General features: G+C 45.4%; 1 pseudogene; it reads left to right on the top strand.

Annotated features, from left to right (window-relative positions):
• The first annotated feature begins 11,788 nt into the window (after window positions 1–11,788).
• LOC143934796 (uncharacterized) lies at window positions 11,789–12,393 on the top strand (annotated as a pseudogene).
• Window positions 12,394–21,649: the final 9,256 nt, after the last annotated feature.

Below are 21,649 nucleotides of genomic sequence, written 5' to 3'. Positions count from 1 at the left end.
TATTTCTATATGTTGTATTTCCTGTATGTAATGCTGTACTTTTTGTTTTCTTTTTCCTGTCTGTGTTTTTCATACCATGTGAGGTGACATTTTTGCTAGTGTGGTTATGTTCCAAAAATCCAGTTCCTGTTACTCCACAATGCCTAATCTGAATTGACTCTGTTGTACCCAGCAATCATACTCCGCAACAGGTTATGGCCCAGTGTCCGGATAAAGTCTGGGGCGGCCCAGGCAGAACAAAGCCTCTTACGGTAGACAGTGTGGCTCATGCGGAGATCGACATAAGGACGTTTTCCAGTGACATCTCCTATAGACAAGTAAGACTGTTCATATATAAAGGAGGACAAAATGGGCGGAAACTGAGCTTCAACTCTCAGTGGGCAAGCTGAACAATGACAATTATCAGCTATGGAAGTTCAAAGTGGAAATGCTATTATCCAGAGGTGACTTGTGGGAGGTTACCACCACAGAGAGGCCACAGGATAATAATCAGGACTGGGACAAGAAAATCACACAGGCACAGGCCACCATAAATTTACTAGTGGAGGATGATCAGCTCATTCACATTCACCATGAGGACACAGCGAAAGGTATGTGGGACATGCTGAAAAAACGTAATGAAAGATCCAGTTTAACCACTTAAGGACCGCCGTATTGCCAATGTACGTCATTACAATGGCACAGGCAGGCACAAGCACGTACATGTACGTGCCTGCCTTCCAGCGGGTGGGGGCTCCGATCGGACCCCCTCCCGCTTGATACGGCGGTCCGGTTCGCTGCAGGAGCGATCCGAGATGAGGGGATGGCCGTTGGTTTCTGGCCATCCCCTCTCGATCGCTCCTGGCCAATGAGAAGCTTCCTCCCACTGTGTATTGTATACACAGGAAGGAAGAAGTGATGTCATTCTTCTCGGGGCGGTCTTTTTGACCGGACTACGAGGAGAAGACAGAAAGTAAGTGTGCACCAACACTACACTGACATGTAGGTACACACAGACACACTTATGCCCATAGCATGTGTGAGCAATATATCATTTAGTGACAACTTTGTGCAAAAAAAAAAAAAATTGTAATATTCCTGCAACTTGTGGCAAAATATAAAATATTTCATGGACTCAACATGCCTCTCAGTAAATAGCTTGGCATGTCTACTTTCCAAAATGGGGTCATTTGGGGGGGGGGGTTTGTGCTATTTTGGCATTTTATGGCTTTCGAAATTGTGATAGGTAGTGAGGAGTGAAATAAAAAATTTGCACCCTTAGAAATCCTGAAGGCAGTGATTGGTTTTCGGGGTGCCGTACGCGGCTAGACTCCCAAAAAGTCCCACATATGTGGTATCCCCCGTACTCAGGAGAAGCAGCAGAATATATTTTGGGGTGCAATTCCACATATAACTATGGCATGTGTGAGCAATATATCATTTAGTGACAACTTTTTGTAAACTTTTTTTTTTGTTGTGTCATTATTCAATCACTTGGGACAAAAAAAAAATATTAAATGGGCTCAATATGCCTCTCCACAACTTCCTTGGGGTGTCTACTTTCCAAAATGGGGTCGATTTTTCTTATAACAAAAAGTAGAAAATATCATTTTTTCTCAAAATTTTCGGTCTTTTTCCATTTATATCGCAAAAAATAAAAATCGCAGAGGCAATCAAATACCATCAAAAGAAAGCTCTATTTGTGGGAAGAAAAGGACGCAAATTTCGTTTGGGTGCAATATTGCATGACCGCGCAATTACCAGTTAAAGCAGCGCAGTGCGAAATTGTAAAAAGACCTCTGGTCCTTAGGGTGTTTATTGGTCCGGGGCTGAAGTGGTTAAACAGCAAGCTGTTTTTGCTGCAGAAACTTTATAAAATGAGACTTGGCAGAGAACAGGACATGCAGGAGCATATAAATGCAATGCTGGAAGTGATTGCGCAACTCAGATTAATCGGGGAGAATATAACAGTCACACTCCAGCCATGTTGTTATGCAGTTTGCCCGATACATATACTGCACTAATCAATGCACTGCAGACATGACCTTAGACAGATATGACGGTAGCATTTGTAGAGGCCAGGCTCATAGATGAGTATCAGAGAAGAATGGAATTAATGCATGACTCCACAGAAACTGACGCAAGAACTGCTCTTAAAGCTACAGACGCAAGATTACACAGGAAAGAGACCAGAGTGTGTTTCAGATACCAAAAACAGGGACACATAAAGACTGTACTACTATATGGAAAGCAGAGCAAATGAGACAGCGTCCCTCTTATGCTAAACAAAAGGTTCAAAACCACAATCAATGATCCATGGGAAGGAAACTGGAATGCCACATTCAAAACGACAGGCAACAATAAATACTAAGGCTGGTGCATCGATACGGGGGCAACCAGTCACATGATGAGTTATAGAAGTTTCTTCACAGAACTTGATCTGAACAACAAAGAAACAATTTATCTTGCAGATAGATGCAAAATACATGCAGAAGGATATGGGCATGGAACCCTTGTATGCCCAGATGATGCAGGAAACAATTTAGCCATACCAGTGAAAGATGTGCTTTATGCTCCTAATTTAGAAGGAGGACTCTTATCTGTGAAGTGTCTAACAGCCAGAGGACTTACTGTAAAATTCCAAGGTGACAAGTGTTCTATTCTAAACGGCAAACAGACAATAGCAAGTTCCAAGCTGGATGATCATCTTTATCACCTTGACACAGTGAAGGAAAAGGTGAGACTATGTACACACAAGCACAATAACTGTATACATATATGGCACAGATGTCTAGGTCACAGACACCCAGAATGCATACAGGAACTACAGAGGAGATATCTGACAAGGGATCCAACAGTATGCCCTTGCCCAGTTACTGTTAAGTGTGAATGTTGCATTAAAGCCAAAGCTACAAGAGCAGTACTTCCCAAAGTCAGTCAGAAGAGAGCTTCAAGACCACTTGACTTAGTTCACAGTGACGTGTGTGGTCCCCTAAACCCACCAACACCTGGAGGCAACAGGTACATAGTGACTTTCATAGACGACTATTCAAGATACACAGTCACCTACCTAATGCAAGTTTTCGACAAATTGCAAGACTATATAATAAAGACTAGTAACAAGTTTCAGAGGAAGCCTCTCATACTTCAGAGTGATAATGGAGGTGAATTTGCAGGAGTAAGATACAAGAGTACTTAAAACAGAATGGAATAGAACATCAAAAGACAGTCCTGTATACACCAGAACAAAATGGAGTAGCTGAAAGAACAGAACTCTGTCTGAAATGATCAGATGTATTCTGACAGACTCTGGACTACCACAAAAATACTGGGAAGAGACAGCCACGACAGCTACATACACGACATATTTGCAGAAGAGACTTCTTTCCAGAACAGCGGATAAAACCCCATATGAACTATGGCACAATGAGAAGCCAAGTGTAAAACACCTAAGAGTTTTTGGTTACATAGTAAGGTTGAATAAAGACACCAGTCCATCCAGTTCAATCTGAGTGAGTGTCTACAATTGTCCCTATCCCTGTACATTGCACACTCACATCAGTCCCTACTCTCAGGGAGCCCATGACCCAAGGTCCCCATTCATATACCAGGGCCAATTTTGGACAGAAGCCAATTAACCTACCTGCATGTCTTTGGAGTATGGGATGAAACCGGAGTACACGGAGGAAACCCACGCAGGCACAGGGAGAACATGCAAACTCCATGCAGGTAGTGTCGTGGTTGGGATTCAAACCAGCAACCCTTTTTACTGCTAGGCAACAGTGCAAACCACTACACCACTGTGCCGCCCGAAAGCAAAGCATTCATCTACATACCTGAAGAAAAACGCACCAAACTCCAGAATAGAGCATTTGAAGGTATCTTCGTTGGATACAGTGACAATATCAAGGGTTACAAAATCCTAAATCCCAAACCAAACAAGGTTTATTGGCGGGAGATTGTGTTCTCTGGGTCCCCTGTCACTAGGCCGATGTGGAAGCCAGGAGGAGAGGACTCGGGAGGCAGATGATCCTGACTGCCAGGAGAGTTGGGGTGACTGGGGTAGAAATGTGGGGGGTTAATGCGTTTTCTGACATCAGTGCTGGGGGTTAATAATGCGTTTGCTGACACAAGTGTTGGTTTAATAATGCGTTTGCTGACATAAGTGCTGGGGGTTAATAATGCGTTTGTTGACACCAGTGCTGGGGGTTAATAATGCGTTTATTGACACCAGTGCTGGGGGTTAATAATGCGTTTGCTGACACCAGTGCTGGAGGTTAATAATGCGTTTGCTGACATCAGTGCTGGTTATAGTACAGTATATTACTGCTGGTATAGTTTATTGTTTTTTGAACTTTTGAAAGTTTGCATGTGGCCCCCATGGGATATGAAAATGTGTCATATGGCCCCAGTGGCGTACTAACTAGGGGGCAGGGGGTGCGGTCCGCCCCAGGTGCCACACATTGGGGGGGGGGGGTGTCAGGCGGCTCCCCTGTATGAAACGGTGAGAGTGGGACAGGCTTGGTAGTGCAGCCGATGTGACATGCTGAGCAGGGAGGCCTCAGGCAGACTGACCCATTGTCACAATGCTCTCACTCTCTGTTAAATTCTAACAGCCCAGTGAGTGAACTCCCTCCACAGAGATGGAAGAGTCTGCCTTAGCTCTGCCCCCTCTCTCCCCTGCGTGCCCCATCCATGCTCCGTGCAGCCTGTGTGCTGAGCTGTGCTGCATCTGAAAGGAATGTGCGGGTGGGAACATTTAAACAGTGTGAGCAACCGGGGAACATCCAAGTAAGTTATCAGCACTGTCCCTGTGTCCTGACTCCACCCTTTCTCTCCCAAATCTCATTCACTCCCCCTCTTTCCTCTGTTGTCCTCCAGAGTCTTTCCATCATGTTCCCCATCATATTCCCATCATGTTCCTTTACCAGGGTTTACACTAGTGTGTTCATAGACATTACATGTGATTCGCACCGAAATGCTGTGCAAATCACATGCATTGTCTGTGCGATGCAAATTCAGCCATACAAACTGTATGGCTGAAATCGCATTTGCACCAAAATGGTGAGAGACCCTTTTTTTGCTCTGCACTGGAATTGGATTGGATGGGTGTTTACACCTATGCAATCCGATTCTTTCACCATTTCACATTTCTCACTGCGATTTGCAAACCGATCTGGGGATGTCAATAATTTTACATTGACACCCGTAGCAGCTTGCAAAGGGCAGCGTGGACAGCCAACAAGCAACATGCAATGCAGGAATCTGCACTGGAATCTTGCCGATTCCTGCATCGCATATATGTGAACCAGGACTCAAGTGGGTTCACACTGATGTTCTCTATACTGAATCTTTCAGAAAACACAGTAAAGTTACACAAGCTAATAGACGTCTGTGGGACTGCAGCTAAAAATAAGGATTATATGCAGAAAAACTGCATATACCCCAGCACTGTGACAAACTCCAGGACACCAGTGTGAACCCAAAGATGTCAGGGTGCTGTGTAATGTAAAGGGGTCCTGAAGTGCAGGGGGTTGTGTAATGTAAAGGGGTCCTGAGGCGCAGGGGGTTGTGTAATGTAAAGGGGTCCAGAGGTGCAGGGTGCTGTGTAATGTAAAGGGGTCCACAGGTGCAGAGGGCTGTGTAATGTAAAGGGGTCCACAGGTGCAGGGGGTTGTGTAATGTAAAGGGGCCCAGAGGTGCAGAGGGTTTTGTAATGTAAAGGTGTCCTGAAGTGTACGGTGTTGTGTAATGTGAAGGGGTCTAGAGGTGCAGGGTGCTGTGTAATGTAAAGAGGCCCTGGGGTTCAGGGGGTTGTGTAATGTAAATGGGTCCAGAGGTGCAAGGGGATGTGTAATGCAAAGGGGTCCACAAGTGCAGGGTGCTCTGTAATGTAAAGGGGTCCAGGAGGTGCAGAGGGTTTTGTAATGTAAAGGTGTCCTGAGGTGCAGGGTGTTGTGTAATGTAAAGGGGTCTAGAGGTGCAGGGTGCTGTGCAATGTAAAGGGGCCCTGAGGTTCAGGGGGTTGTGTGATGTAAAGGGGTCTAGAGGTACAGGGGGTTGTGTAATGTAAAGGGGTCCAGAGGTTCACCGGTTCTGTAATGTAAAGGGGTCCAGAGGTGTGTAATATAAAGGGATCCAGAGCTGCGGGGGGCTGTGCAATGTAAAGGGGTCCAGTTGTGGAGAGGGGGTACAAAGTAGTGACAACGAGATATTGGGGGATGCAGAGGTATGCAGGGGACACAGTGCTGTGTTTTTACATTTTAAAGTGAGGGGGGGTGCCAGATATAGGAGTCGCCCCGGGTGCCAAATGCTCTAGGTACGCCCCTGTGTGGCCCTCTGGCAATTTGAGTTTGAGACCCCTGGTCTAAAGCAAGCAGCCAGAGTGTGGAATATAAAAATAAATGAAGTGCTTATACATCAAACTTTCTAAGAGTTTCTAAGGAGTAAAGCAGTAGACATGTGCGATTAGTTTCGTACGAATTTCCCTAAATTCGTACGTTCGGGAGGATCCGGAATACGAATTGCCATGCGTCGGAATTTTGTTCGCAATACGAACTTTTGTTTACGAATTTCGGATCAGTTGTCGTCGCATCATTTTACTTATTATGAGGGGCTCCCACCATCCTTGTGCTATACTGACTTCCTCCTGGGGCTGTACCTCTGCTGTGCTCATTATGAGGGGTTTCCACCATTCCTGTGCTGACATACTGAGCACAGCAGGGGTACAGCCCCAGGAGGAAGTCAGCACAGCACAGGGATGGTGGGAGCCCCTCATAATGAGCACATGGCTGCCATGCACAGCTGCTCCAGTTTTGATCCCCCGCACTGTACGGGGTCACCGGGGATGTGTGGGGTCACTGGAAATTGTTTGGTGTTACCAAGCATGTGTATCCCCGGTGACCCCAAACAGTGTGGAGTGATCAGGCGAAAACTGGACCAGCGATGCATGGCAGACAATCCGCTTCTTTCTTTTATTTTCAAATCTTAACGGAACAAACTGAAGAGAAGCTGATTGGTTGCCATGGGCAACTGCTCCAGATTCTGTTCGCTCCAATTTTGATCAATTTCCCTAAATGTATTTTTATCTGTTCTAGCAGTCATATGTGTAAATGAGAAGAATGGTGGGGGCACATCAGGGCATATTGGGGCACATCGGGCATATTGGAGCACATTGGGACACATTAGGGAGCATCAGGGCACATTGGGGCACATCAGGGCATATTGGAGCACATCGGGGCATATTGGAGCACATTGGGACACATTGGGGAACATCAGGGCATATTGGGGAACATCAGGGCACAGCGTTTACCAGCCAGCATGCAGAGTAGCACAGGAAGCGTGTGTAATAAGTTTTCTCTCCGCTCCTCCCTGGTGGCACCTCCTCTCTTCTCCTCCATCCCAGATGATGTCACAAGCAAATAGGGGTAGATGAGAAGCGAGGGGAGGGATTGTGTGGAGGGACAGGGACCAACTACTAAGACCAAATGGCCATCTCTACTGCAGACAGTCAGTTCAAGGAATGTTCAGAGTGAGGGAGGGGTACCCCAGCTTTGGCAAATTGATTTTCAAAAATGCTAACTGCTCCATTAGCTGGGGGGACAACTGGGATCTTTGGGGTGACAGGATGTTTCCCGTCACAGAAAACACCCGCTCACTCTGGACACTTGTCGGAGGGCAGGACAGTAGCTCCTTGGCAATATCCGCGAGGGCGGGCCACTCCTCGCTCTTCCCCTGCCAAAAAAACATTGGATCTGTGGTGGGGTGCACTGGTGGGGCTGACAAATAGGACATGACAACCTCCTTTGCTGATATGGGTTTGTTGGGGTGCACTATGCTGGAGGTTCCCATTAGGGTGTCAAGTGCCTCAGCCAAGACAGAAGATGCTCCGCTGGCAGGAGCTCTGCTCACTTCACTAGATGTAGATGATGCATGGGAGAGGGAGTCTTCAATATCTTCTTCCTCCTCTTTCTCTTCTCCCAGACTTACCATCTGCCTTTCCCTCTGACGCACCCTGTCGATTAGTCTGTCCCGCCATGTTGTCGGAGCACTACACTGCACAGCCATTTTGCCCTTGATGAGTGGGTCACACATGGCAACCAGCATCAGTTCTGGGCAAGAGGCGGTCAGCTCCTGCGTGCGCCTGCCCAACTCCATCAGAAATGTGTTTAGCAGAGCCAACACATCAGGTTGAGGGCCACCACCAGGCAAAGGTTCCTCAGCCGACTTGAACCGCTCCAACTTGCTCTGAAGGTGGTTGAAGAGTGGGAGCACATGACCAATGCTGGCATCCTCGCGGCTTTGGTGTTCTGTGACAGAGAGGAAAGGTTTGAGGACTGCCACAATCTGCCTGATTATGGCCCAGGCCTCCCTGCCTAAAGGTCTCTCTATGCCAATGTTATGATCACAGGCCATAGCATGGAGAGCCTTCTGCTGCTCAAGGATGCGTTCCAGCATTGCTAGGGTTGAATTCCACCTAGTCCCCACATCCTGTTTTAGGCAGTGTTCTGGAAGGCCTGCCTTCCTCTGTTCCACACTGAGGAGGTGGCTGTCCCTCACACTCCGATGGAAGTGGCCAGCCATCTTCCGACAAGAGTCCACCACTTTGGACAGCCTTCCATCGCCACCATAAATGGTCTCCCCCAACCGAAAACTGTCAGTTACCACCTGGTGGAGAAGGTGGGCTGAGCAGCGCACACCCACAAAGCTGCCATCCCTTACAGCCTTGACCATGTTGCTGCCTCCATCAGTGACAACATAGCCAATCCGGTAGTTGCTGTCTGCCTGTCCAAACCACTGCAACAACATTTTCTGCAGGGCTTGCAGGATGTTTCACGCTGTGTGCTTTTCATCAAGCACCTCAGCGTGCAGGAGGAAGGAACGGTACCCATGTTTATCAACTGCTAACGAGGATCAAGATGTTTGAACTACATCATGGGACACCTTGGCCTGCCACCAATGTGCCGTCAGGGACAGGAAGGCATGCTGGGCACTACACGCACTCCACAGGTCAGTGGTCAGGTGCACTGCCTGTCCACCTGCCCTTTCAATCTCCTCCCTTGAGCACCCCGACACAAGACCTGTATAAGGCTGGCACCACAGTTTGGCTGAAGGTCTTGCGTGATGGCACACGGTATTGTGGTGCAACAGCCTGCATCAATTGCTTGAAGGGCTCACCTTCCACCATGTTGAAAGGTGCTCCTGAAACTGCAATGAGCTGGCCAATCAGGCGTGTTATTTTATGCACCTGCGCCCGAGACATACCCTTACTCTGAAAGCCTCCAAAATCTTCCAGGGTGGCCTGGCTGGTATGGATTGGATGCGGGATGGTAACAGCATTCTTTTCTGCCTTATACTGGCTGGTGGTGCTGGCACTCATGGTGGCTGTGGCGGTGCCACTATTGGTTCCCCTTTTGGTGTTTGGAGGAGTGGCCATAATACTTTTCTCCCCTAACAGCACTGCATGGTGGTGCACACGCATGTGCTGGTTCATGCCACTACTACTGAGATGCCCTCTGTCTGGGCCCCGGCTGACCTCCCTGCCACAGTGATTGCATTTGGACTTCTGACCGACACCAATTCTTTTAAAATGCTGCCAAATGCTGGAACGGCAGCCACCACCTCGGACACTGCCTGATGGAATACCTTCCACTGCAGTGGTCACACTCTCTTTCTGAGGTTCGACAGGAGCGGGAGGAAGAGACCTGAACATCCCAGGTATTTTGGGTTCTGTGATGGATTGAGGTCTAATGGTTGCATTGGCCCATTCTGATGCTTGAGGCTTAGAAAGCACTTGGGCAGGGGTTTTTTCAGGAGAAAAAAGTAGTGGGGACTGAGGGGAGATACTTTCTGGGCTGTCGGTGGTGCCAACATGGGTAGAGGGCTGGAAATTAAATTTGTCTACAACAATGTCAGGAAAGCCTGCTTCCACCTCTTTCACATTGCCAAGGGAACAGTGATCATTAGAAGCAGTAAACTCTGTCTCCTTGCTGACCACTGCCAAGCTCCCTGTAGTGCTGATGGTACTGGCAGCAATAGTGGTGGTGACATCATCATGAGTCTCGGCCTCCTGACATGTTTCCTGCTGCATGGCCAGGATCTCCAGCTTTGGCTGCACAAATGTATGTGCACTGGGATCCCCTTTTGTCTGCCCTCTTCCATAAAAGGTACCAATGGGCAGCATGTTACCAGCAGCAGTGGCAGAGGTGGTAGCGCCACTTTTGCTATGAATTGTGCTGCTGGTTCTAGGAGGTAAATCCTGGAACAACTGGCGACATGCAAATGTATGCTGTTTGCCAGGCTCTTTACCACCAGCAGTCTTCACTCCCAGTCGCCTCAGCTTTATGGGAGGTGAGCTGAGCTCAGAGGGCGCAGAGACAGAACGTCCCACCTGCTGCTCATGTACACAGCTCATAGCTCTCCCTCTCCCAGCAGCACTCTTACTGCTTTTTTGGCCTTGTTTGCTGCTCATTTTTCCTTTAAAAGTTAGAAAAATGTAGACAAAAAAAATATGATTTTGATTGCAGCAAACTAACACCAAAATCACCAAATGTACAAAAAAAAAAAATTATACAAACAGAAAATAACAAAATATTAACTAAATGAAACAAGAAATGAAAAAAAAAAAAAAAAGATCTCTCAAAACCAACCAAAAAACGAATAAAACCAGAAACAAAAACACTAAGGCCGCGTACACACGGGCGGACTGTTCGCCCAACTTTGTTCATCAAACAATCCGACAAACAGTCCGCTCAAAATTTGCATGAACGGACTTGACCACACACGATGAACGAACAGTCCGCTGAAAGCGTGCGCGATGACGTGAACGGCACGTACGACGGGACGAAAAATACGACGTCTAATACACTGCAATGCAACCTTCGCCGTGTAAATCCTTTCTGAGCATGCGCGAAACTTAGTTTGTCGAACAAGCCTACACACGAGCGGACTGTCCTCTCAAACCAAGTTTCAGCGGACTGTCTTACGGGAATTCCGAAAAACTTTGTTCGTCAGACTGTCCGCTGAAACTGTCCGCTGAAGCCCACACACGAGCGGACTGTCCGCTGAAACACTGTTCAGCGGACAAAGTTGGGCGAACAGTCCGCCTGTGTGTACGCGGCCTAAGAGATGATACACTTGCAAACTACAACAGATATAAACTAAAATGAACAATGAAAAACTAAGGATTGCAAAGATATTCGCTCAGATGCACAGACAAATAATCATGTGATCTTCTCCACTACACTAACTAACCCACAAAGGGAAGTCACATGATCGGGCCTGCCCTGTAGGCCTCAGCAGCAGAAGAAAACCTCAGATTGGTCAACCAAGTCACATATTGTTTCCGTAGTAATGAAATTTGGACATATTGTCATATTGAGGTATATATTTTTTCCTTTAAATTCATCGTAAAGAACGTTCGTACAAGTTAATGAACCTAACGACAATTCGTATTTCGTACGAATTGAAATTGAATTTCGGACACGAAATACGAAGTACGAATTAATTCTAATACGAACCGGAACGGAACGAAACAAATTTATTGATGGCGCCCATGTCTATAAAGCAGACCCCTGCTTATACACAAATAAATTGGAAAACAGATGGGTCTATATGCTTATTTATGTGGATGATATCCTGATTTGCTTTGAGCAAGAAGGAGACGAAGCAGAAATACTGGAAAAACGAAATCAGCACTTTGACATCGAAGATCTTGGCAACATAAAGAATTACCTCGGTATCCAGATCGAGAGACAGGAAGATGGCAGCTTTCTTTTGAACCAAAGACACAAAATACAAGACATAATTGAAACATTTGGAATGGAAGACGCCAAACCAGTAAAGTCTCCCATGGAAACCAACTACCTAAAGGAGATGAATTGTCAAGATAACCCATTACCTACTAATACTCAATACAGGAAAGCAATGGGTAAATTGCTGTACCTTACCACTGGTACAAGGCCGGACATTGCAGCAACTGTTGGAATCCTATGCAGAAAGGTTTCAATGACAAATAAAAGGGACTGGTATGCTGTAAAGCGAATCATTCGCTATCTTAAAGGGACTTCGCACTACAAGTTAAAGTTACCAGCAAGTGATGAAAGCACCTTAACAGGATATGTGGATGCTGACTGGGCAAGAGACACCAGTGACAGAAAATCTATCTGTGGCTACTTATTTTTTCTGTCAGGAGGTGCCATCAGTTAGACTAGAAAAAAGCAACTCTCTGTTACACTGTCATCTACTGAAGCAGAATACGTTGCTGCAGCACAGGCAAGCCAAGAAGATATATGGTTGAGACAGCTATTAACAGACTTGGGTCAACCACAGTTAGGACCAACAGAAATCTATGATGACAATCAAGGATGCCTTGTACTTGCGCAGTTAATTCAAGAACAAAGCACATTGATGTGAAGTTCCACTTTCTTAGGAATCTTCAAGAGCAAGGTCTTCTTGAGTTACATCTTGCCCAACCGAGGATATGACAGCAAATATCCTTACAAAGCCCCTTACTACTGAAAGACATTCAAGGCTTACAAAGAAGATGGGTCTAACAGACTAAGCCTTAGCTGTTGAGAAGGGGTGTTGGTGATACAACAGCTTTCAGCTTAGCCTATTGACTGCAGTTCACAAACCGGACACTAGATGTCGCTAATGCTCAGTGATATGCTATGCTGTTGTCAGAAACCATGAACCAGGCTGAGACAGAAGTACAACTAAATCACACTTGTTTATTAATAAAAAATAAAAACGTAAATAGAGTAAGCGTAGTCAAAGCATAGCCAGAGTCCAGTAACTGGATCGAGTAGTCAGCCAGTCCAGAGCTCAATAACCAGATCGGGTAATCAGCCAGGCCAGAAGTCAGGGATCCAAGTGGAGAAACAGCAAACCGGGTAAGGAGCCAGAAGGGATGTCAGCAAGCCAGTCGTTAAACAGAACCGCAGGAGATGGTTTCTTGTGATGTGACCAAGGCGAAGGCAGAGATGAAGTGAGCTGGACAGCTTTAAGTAGACAGGTCAGACGAGTAGGATCAGGAACAGCTGGGTGACTGTGGAGAGAGATGAGAGCTGGCAATTAGCCGACAGCTGAGCAGCCAGCCCAGAGAAGGAAGGGCTGAGCCAGCCCTAACAGTACCCCCTCCTCAATGACCCCTCTCCCTCTGAGGGCCACCAGGCCTGAGGGGAAAACATCGATGGAACTCGTGGAGGAGGACAGGGGCATGTACGCCCGAGGATGAAACCCAGGAGCGTTCCTCCGGACCGTACCCCTTCCAATGCACCAGGTACTTTATGTGCCCACAGAACCTACGGGAGTCAACAATGGATTGTCCCTTATACTACTCATGGTTCTGAATCTGAATAGGGTGAGAACGTGGCACTGAGGTGGTAAATCGGTTGCAGACAGAATAAGAAGACATGAAACACATTAGAGATGCTCATACTAGGAGAAAGGTCCAACGCATAAGCCACTGGGTTAATCCTGCGAAGGATACGGAAAGGCCCAATAAACCAAGGTGCAAACTTCAGTGAGGGAACACTAAGTCTGAGGTTGCGAGATGACAGCCAAACCCTGTCCCCAACCTGGTAGGAAGGCACAGGCAGGCGTCTGCGGTCAGCATGGAGTCTGTACCTAACATTAGCATGATGCAAAGCCTCCTGGACTTGTACCCAAGTGGAACAAAGACCACAGAGATGCTCCTCTAACGCAGGAATACTCTGCGGAACAAAGGAGTCAGGCAACATGGAAGGTTGGAAACCATAATTCGCCATAAATGCAGACAATTGGGAGGCAGAATTCAAGGCACTGTTGTGAGCAAACTCTGCCCATGGTAATAGAACTGACCAGTTGTTATGGTGATTGACTGGCTCTGCGGCCCCATTAGACCACCATAAGGATAACAGTGTTGCCTTGGGAATTGGGTAACTCCACAATGAAATCCATTGACAGGTGGGTCCAGGGCCTCTCTCCATTGGGTATGGGTTTGTATTAAGGGGTTAAATTATGTTACATTTAACCATAGGTTCATTCATATATTTAACTTTCAGATATGTGGTCAGTAAATGCAAGGATTAAAACACAACAACACACAAAGAATATAATGAAAAGATTTACTTAACTTTGATCAAAGATGTATACAGATGATATGATACAGGAATAAATACAGCATATTCAATCCAGGGGAGTCATTAGCTCATTTATAAATGAGGAGCTACCTAGAATAGTCAGCAACAATTCAGGCTTCCGCCTTAAATTGAACCTCAAAACTCCAAACTGGTCTCTCAGTCAAATTTATATGGTAGTGAAGACAATAGCTACAACTGATGAAAAGAAAAGGTCAAAGGTTCCCAACTTTCCATAGCATAATGAAGCAGAAGCCTCATGTATTAAACATGTTGTATATAGATATAAGTAATCACTCTTAACTATTCTTGTATTTCAATAACTAAAGTTATATATGAATATAGACCCATACTACATTCCCCCCCTTGATTTACAAGAGTCTCAGTTTATAATACTCAAGAATACCTATAGATATATCAACATGTTCTACTCAAGGTAGTCTTTTCACTTGTACTTTAATATAAACATTTCTGGCTTCATTAATTTCATCCTTCACATTTCCAGTATTATGAATATGTATGCAAAACACTCCTCATTATTAAATATGGTCCATCTCCCATATATCCCACTCCTTGGGTATTTTCCACATGTAAATTAATGTGTAAAAGTTGTACATCCTTCTACCCCTCGTCTTATCTATCTAAACTTTTATCTCTTTACCCACTTTCTCTGTCTGATTTACCTGTCCAGGAAATCTCATTCTGCTATGTTAGGGCTGAAAAATATAAAAAATATCCAAACTTCCAAAAATATAAAAACAACTATATGTTGGACTAAGGCCTCATGCACACGAGACGCAGTTAAACGCGCGTTCAGATGCAGTTGGACAGTTTTTTCAACTGCCCCTGAACTCATTCAATGTTATCCTATGTGTCCATGCACACAGTCTCGTTTTTTTCCGTTTTTATGCAGTTGCGTTTAATCTCGTTTTTCCAGAAGCAAAAAAATGCGTTCAGAAGCAAAAATTTCCACGTTTCAGACGCAAAACGCGGCAAAACGTGGTAAAACGCGGCAAAACGCCGCTACCGCGTTTAGCCACATTTGCGTTTATATGCGTTGTTAAGGCTGGGTTCACACTGCTGCGCGGGGAGATCCGGATGTGATTCGCACCGCAAATCACATCCGATCTCCGTAGCGATGCGAGTTCAGCCATACAGATAGTATGGCTGAATTCCCATCGCTCCCGCAGCAAACTCGCACGGGACCCTTATTTTGGTCCGCAACAGAATCGGATCGCATGGGGGTTCACACCATGCGATCCGATTCCTGTGCGAGTCGGCAGATCGCACTGCGATATGCGGACGGATCTGGGGGTGTCATTAACATATCATTGACACTCCCAGCCGTCCGCATAGGGCAGTGTGAACTGCCGGCGGGAGTAATGTGATGCGGGAAAACGCCGTGGATTCGCGGCGTTCCCGCATCGCAGCGGTGTGAACCCGGCCTAAAGGTGACCTTTTTTTTTTACATTAAAAATCTCAAAAATGATTGCAAATGATGAAAACCCATTAGAAAAATATTTTAAACAATTGCAATTGCAAGTGGACAATCCACAACTTGTGGCAAGTGACATGGCAGGTGGCAAGTGACGTGGCAAGTGGACAATCCACAACTTGTGGCAAGTGACATGGCAGGTGACAAGTGATGTGGCAAGTGGACAATCCACAACTTGTGGCAAGTGACGTGGCAGGTGAAGTGGCAAGTGACGTGGAAAGTGGACAATCCACAACTTGTGGCAGGTGACGTGGCAAGTGACCTGGCAGGTGACGCGGCAAGTGACCTGGCAGGTGACCTGGCAAGTGGAAAATCAACAACTTGTGGCATGTGACGTGGCAAGTGGACAATCCATAACTTGTGGCAGGTGACGTGGCAAGTGACGTGGCAAGTGGACAATCCACTTGTGGCAGGGGACGTGGCAAGTGGACAATCCACTTGTGGCAGGGGATGTGGCAAGTGATGTGGCGAGTGGACAATCCACAACTTGTGTCAGGTGACGTGGCAAGTGGACAATCCACAACTTGTGGCAGGTGATGTGGCAAGTGATGTGGCAAGTGGACAATCCACTTGTGGCAGGTGACGTGGCAGGGGACGTGGCAAGGGACGTGGCAAGTGGACAATCCACATCTTGTGGCAGGTGACGTGGAAAGTGGTGTGGCAAGTGGACAATCCACAACTTGTGGCAGGTGATGTGGCTGGTGACGTGGCAAGTGGACAATCCACAACTTGTGGCAGGTGGCATGGCAGGTGACGTGGAAAGTGGACAATCCACATCTTGTGGCAAGTGACGTGGCAGGTGATGTGGCAAGTGACGTGGCAAGTAGACATTCCACAACTTGTGGCAGGTGATGTGGCAAGTGACGTGGCAGGTGATGTGGCAAGTCACGTGGCAAGTCATGTGGCAAGTGGACAATCCACAACTTGTGGCAGGTGATGTGGCTGGTGACGTGGCAAGTGGACAATCCACAGCTTGTGGCAGGTGATGTGGCAAGTGATGTGGCAAGTTGACAATCCACTTGTGGCAGGTGACGTGGCAGGGGACGTGGCAGGGGACGAGGCAAGGGACGTGGAAAGTGGACAATCCACAACTTGTGGCAGGTGATGTGGAAAGTGATGTGGCAAGTGGACAATCCACAACTTGTGGCAAGTGAGGTGGCTGGTGACGTGGCAAGTGGACAATCCACATCTTGTGGCAGGTGATGTGGCAGGTGACGTGGAAAGTGGTGTGGCAAGTGGACAATCCACAACTTGTGGCAGGTGGCATGGCAGGTGACGTGGAAAGTGGACAATCCACATCTTGTGGCAAGTAACGTGGCAGGTGATGTGGCAAGTGACGTGGCAAGTAGACAATTCACAACTTGTGGCAGGTGATGTGGCAAGTGACGTGGCAGGTGATGTGGCAAGTGACGTGGCAAGTGGACAATCCACAACTTGTGGCAGGTGATGTGGCTGGTGACGTGGCAAGTGGACAATCCACAGCTTGTGGCAGGTGGCATGGCAGATGATGTTGAAAGTGGACAATCCACATCTCGTGGCAAGTGACGTGGCAGGTGATGTGGCAAGTGGACAATCCACAACTTGTGGCAGGTGACGTGGCAGGTGATGTGGCAAGTGATGTGGCAGGTGATGTGGCAGGTGATGTGACAAGTGGACAATCCACATCTTGTGGCAAGTGACGTGGCAGCTGACGTGGCAAGTGACACGGTAAGTGGACAATCCAAAACTTGTGGCAGGTGACGGGGCAAGTGACGTGGCAAGTGGACAATCCACAGCTTGTGGCAAGTGATATGGCAGGTGGCAAGTGATGTGGCAAGTGGACAATCCACAACTTGTGACAGGTGACGTGGCAAGTGATGTGGCAGGTGATGTGGCAAGTCACGTGGCAAGTGGAAATCCACAACTTGTGGCAGGTGATGTGGCTGGTGACGTGGCAAGTGGACAATCCACAACTTGTGGCAGGTGGCATGGAAAGTGGACAATCCACAACTTGTGGCAGGTGCCGTGGCAAGTGACACGCTAAATACAAGTACACTGCAGCTCTCACAGCTGCTGCTACTCACTCTGGTCTCACAAAATTGCTGAAATAGTTATTAATACTGTTTTTTTGAGCTGGGGAGGGTCTATGATGTTAGCTTAACTAAACGCTTCTAGACGCAAACGCGGTAAAACGCCGCTAAATCGCGGCAAAACACGCGTTTCTAAACGCCGGTTTTAACATGTGTCCAGCAGCGTTTGCATCTGCGTCTCGTGTGCATGAAGCCTAACAGAATAACACCAAACTTCCTTTCCAAGAGTTTAAACGCATAGATACTTGACAAAGTCCTCCATATCTGGTGATGGACAGCAGAGTCTTAGACATCCAGTTACCAGATCACAGCTGCATCATAGCACTTGCAACACTGTAGAACTGAAAGAACTGTATAATAAATAGTCCATATCCTTCGGACTATTGCAGCTCACAAGTCATAGATGTGCAGGCACATACTTCAGGCACATGACCATTAGAGCACATAAAACAGTTCAAGTACTTCACTATGATAGCGGGTGGCACAGTTCTGGTACTCGACCCTCAGAACAGGTGGAACTTGCACCAAAAGTTCAGCTGCTGATCATTGGTAAAGACTTTATAGACCGTTGCTGCTGTCAAAAGTGTTTGTCTCCTTTCTCCAATATGCTTCTAGTTGACGTCATGGCAGGTGCGTTAACAAATATGTCAGTCCAACATTCCATAATTAACAACGATGCCCATATAGCCCATTATAGATTTCTGAACAGGCAAATCGATGATCATTAATGATCTGGCTAAACACTGAAAAACTCAGCTTTCTACATTAAATGTGAAATATTATTACAAGTATATTACTCATCCCCCACCTGAACTATACACTACTGTCTCAAACTATAGGCCCAAATTTAAATTACTTCATGCGTGTTTCCTCTATGCACTTTGATGTCCTTCCACACTCTAAAGACATTCTGGCAGGCTAACCGGCTCTTGTCTACACCAATCCCAATATGTGCATATAATATGCCCATGCACATGTGTCACTCTACATGCCAGTCCCACCCCAAGCAATCAAGGAGAATTGAGGAAAACCAAGCCCGAGAACCTATTTTATAACTTTTTTTTCTTTACCAAGAAAATCTTATGAAAACTCAATCAGGTGTATAGAACAGGGTGATCAAAGAATCGCTGAGTGTCAGATATAACTGACTATATATACCACTAGAGCACCTCATTTTGAAAGACTTAAAAATTGTGTTCATTGCAATAATATTAACCTAAATGCATAATTATAAGTAGACATAAAAGTACTTTTTTTCTTGATACACAAAATGATTACTTTAAATTTAAACTGTCAATCTTGTAGGAAAATGTACTTTATATGTAAAACCCCAGGCACGCTCCCACAGTAGTAATGCCTTAAAATTCCACCAAAATAATTATGGCAGAATATACAGAAGTAGATACTGCCATAATTTAGCTTACATAAACACAGAAAGGAACAATATGTAAATGTTTGGATATTCTTACACTCTCCAAACCATTACAAGTATTATATAATTCCAGATATCAAAACAATCTGGGTGTCAATATTCAAACATTATTTGTTCATTATCATTTTAAATTCAACTCAATCAGAGAAAACCCTTAAAAATCTATCACGCAGCATCAAGATTATTAGCTACTCTGGTTTACAATCAGTTCCAATGAAAACATTCAGTACATTTGCATATTACATAAAAATAACAACAAAAACAACATCAATTATTCGGTTTGACTGTAATCTTCATCTTTAGTTCTTGGACATCAAACCATATCAGACAGGTGGATTGATGCTGTTTAATATTGTCTAGGAACTAAACAAAATTAAAGGTTTTAGTGTGATATTATTACAGTTCACTCCTAGAAAGTAACAAATAGTTAGCAACAAACACATTTAACCAACACTTTCCACAAACTACAAAACATATGGCCATTTATTTCTGTTATACGTGAGTGCACTTTTATTACCCATATTAATTGAGCTCATTTATTATCACCACGTGGATTTTCATTAAAGGACGTCCATTCAAAGTTATCATTAATTCACCAAGGTTGAAATAACATTCACAAGAACATTATATGGTGTTCATCACATTTGTGCACAAACAATATACATCACCAAACTCATATTGATGTTTCTATTGCAACATCTTCTTCAATACCATACAGATCTATAAAACTTATAGGAATAGATCTGGTTCCTTCTGTATTAACGAAAAAAAACCATTAGTGTTGTATCCTAGAACATGACACTTTATTACGTTCATCCAATAAATTTATAATAATCATTACTGCTATTCAGGATTTTAAATGGTGTTAACATCAAGCAGACATTTTCTCTTTCTTTGTTTCAAATAATCCTAGATTTACGTAATAAAAACTAACAATTTTAACTAGGATGTTATTTTTATCAACATAATTAAACATTTCTTAGATGTTCAGCAATGTTCAGCTTTATGGACACAATCTTTAAAGGGGGGAGAGGGGGGTTAAGGGGAACTCTCCCTCTCTTTAAGGAGAAAGAAGTCATCTTCATTCAAGCAGGCTCTCACTAATACAGCTGCAGGTGTCCCTTTTACAAAATGCAGGACTATTGTCCATTGTCTGGGGGGAGGGAAAGAGGGGGATGCAGCAGACTGCAGACATTCCTGCTAACTAATGATTTTTTCATTTAAACATACAAAAGACTCGCTTTTCTCAAAACTTTTACCTTAGTTTCATTACTTAACCATTCTAATGCTAAACATACTCACTTAAACATCAGTAGTCAAATGCATTTTTACATATCATCCATACAAACAACTTTTTCTCACCAATAGCTAGCTAAACAACCAACAGAAAAGCTCAACATTTAAATTCAACACATATATTACTGCAGTATTCACAATCTAAGCATTAACACAGGTCATATTTTTCCTTTTCCTACCTGTTTTCTGCTCATTGTTTTCAAACCTCAAAGAACAACTATATGAGCACCAGCGAAAGGGCCACTCGTCCACCTAACGCGGTCATCAGCTCATCTGTTCTATATCTGAAAAAATCGAAAGCTTGCCGGGGGTCTGCTAAGCACACAATGAGTGGAAACATTTGACTATCTACCCCTTTGCTATATTTATCCAATTTAAATCAAACATATCTGCCACTAACTGCCACCAAAGCAAGGCTAGCAACAAACCTCCCATCACAGGGCACACTAATAATACAGTTTCTCAATTGTCAAAAACATTACAATTCACAAGAGTATTAATAGGCTTAATCACTGCGCTTCAAACCGGCACTGAAAGAGTTAAATATCCTGCTCACAGCGCCATTATGTATTAAGGGGTTAAATTATGTGTAACATTTAACCATAGGTTCATTCATATATTTAGCCTTTCAGATATGTGGTCAGTAAATGCAAGGATTAAAACACAACAACACACAAAGAATGTAATAAAAAGATTTACTTAGCTTTGATTAGGGATGAGCTTTGTGTTTGAGTCGAAACACACGTTCGACTTGAACATCGGCTGTTCCCCCGTTTGGCGAATACCGAACGTTATGGGCCGTTTGCGCCAAATTCGTGTGGCGCTCACAGCCCACAATGCACTGCGCCATCGCAGTGCATTGCTGGCTCATGATTGGCCAAGCATGCACTGTGACCCCCGCATGCTTGGCCAATCACAGCGCCGGCAGTGAGGAGAGCCATGATTGGCCACAGGCAGGATGCCTGTGGCCAATCATAGCTCAGGCTGTGTAGTACACGCTCCACACTATATAAGGCCGCCAGCGCGGCGGCCTTGTGTAGTCTGTTGGCGTCTGTAGGAGTTAGTGGGTGTTCTGTGTACCTTCAACACAGTATACACTGTTCGTTATCGGCCGATTTTGCGTTCTTGCTCTTCTGTAGTGGGTGTTGTCTGCGTGCCCTGACCACAGTATACACCATTATATCCACCTATATAGCTAGCTACATTGCTCTTTTTTAATAGAGCTTGCAGTCAGTTGTAGGAGATTGGGCGTGCTGTC

The sequence above is a fragment of the Lithobates pipiens genome, unplaced genomic scaffold (assembly GCF_037356315.1).
Source record: "Lithobates pipiens isolate NorthernLeopardFrog02 unplaced genomic scaffold, aLitPip1_a1.2 Scaffold_28, whole genome shotgun sequence".
NCBI classification, from domain to species: domain Eukaryota; kingdom Metazoa; phylum Chordata; class Amphibia; order Anura; family Ranidae; genus Lithobates; species Lithobates pipiens.
Note: the sequence above shows the minus strand (reverse complement) of the source record. Positions and strands in the feature narration are given on the sequence as shown.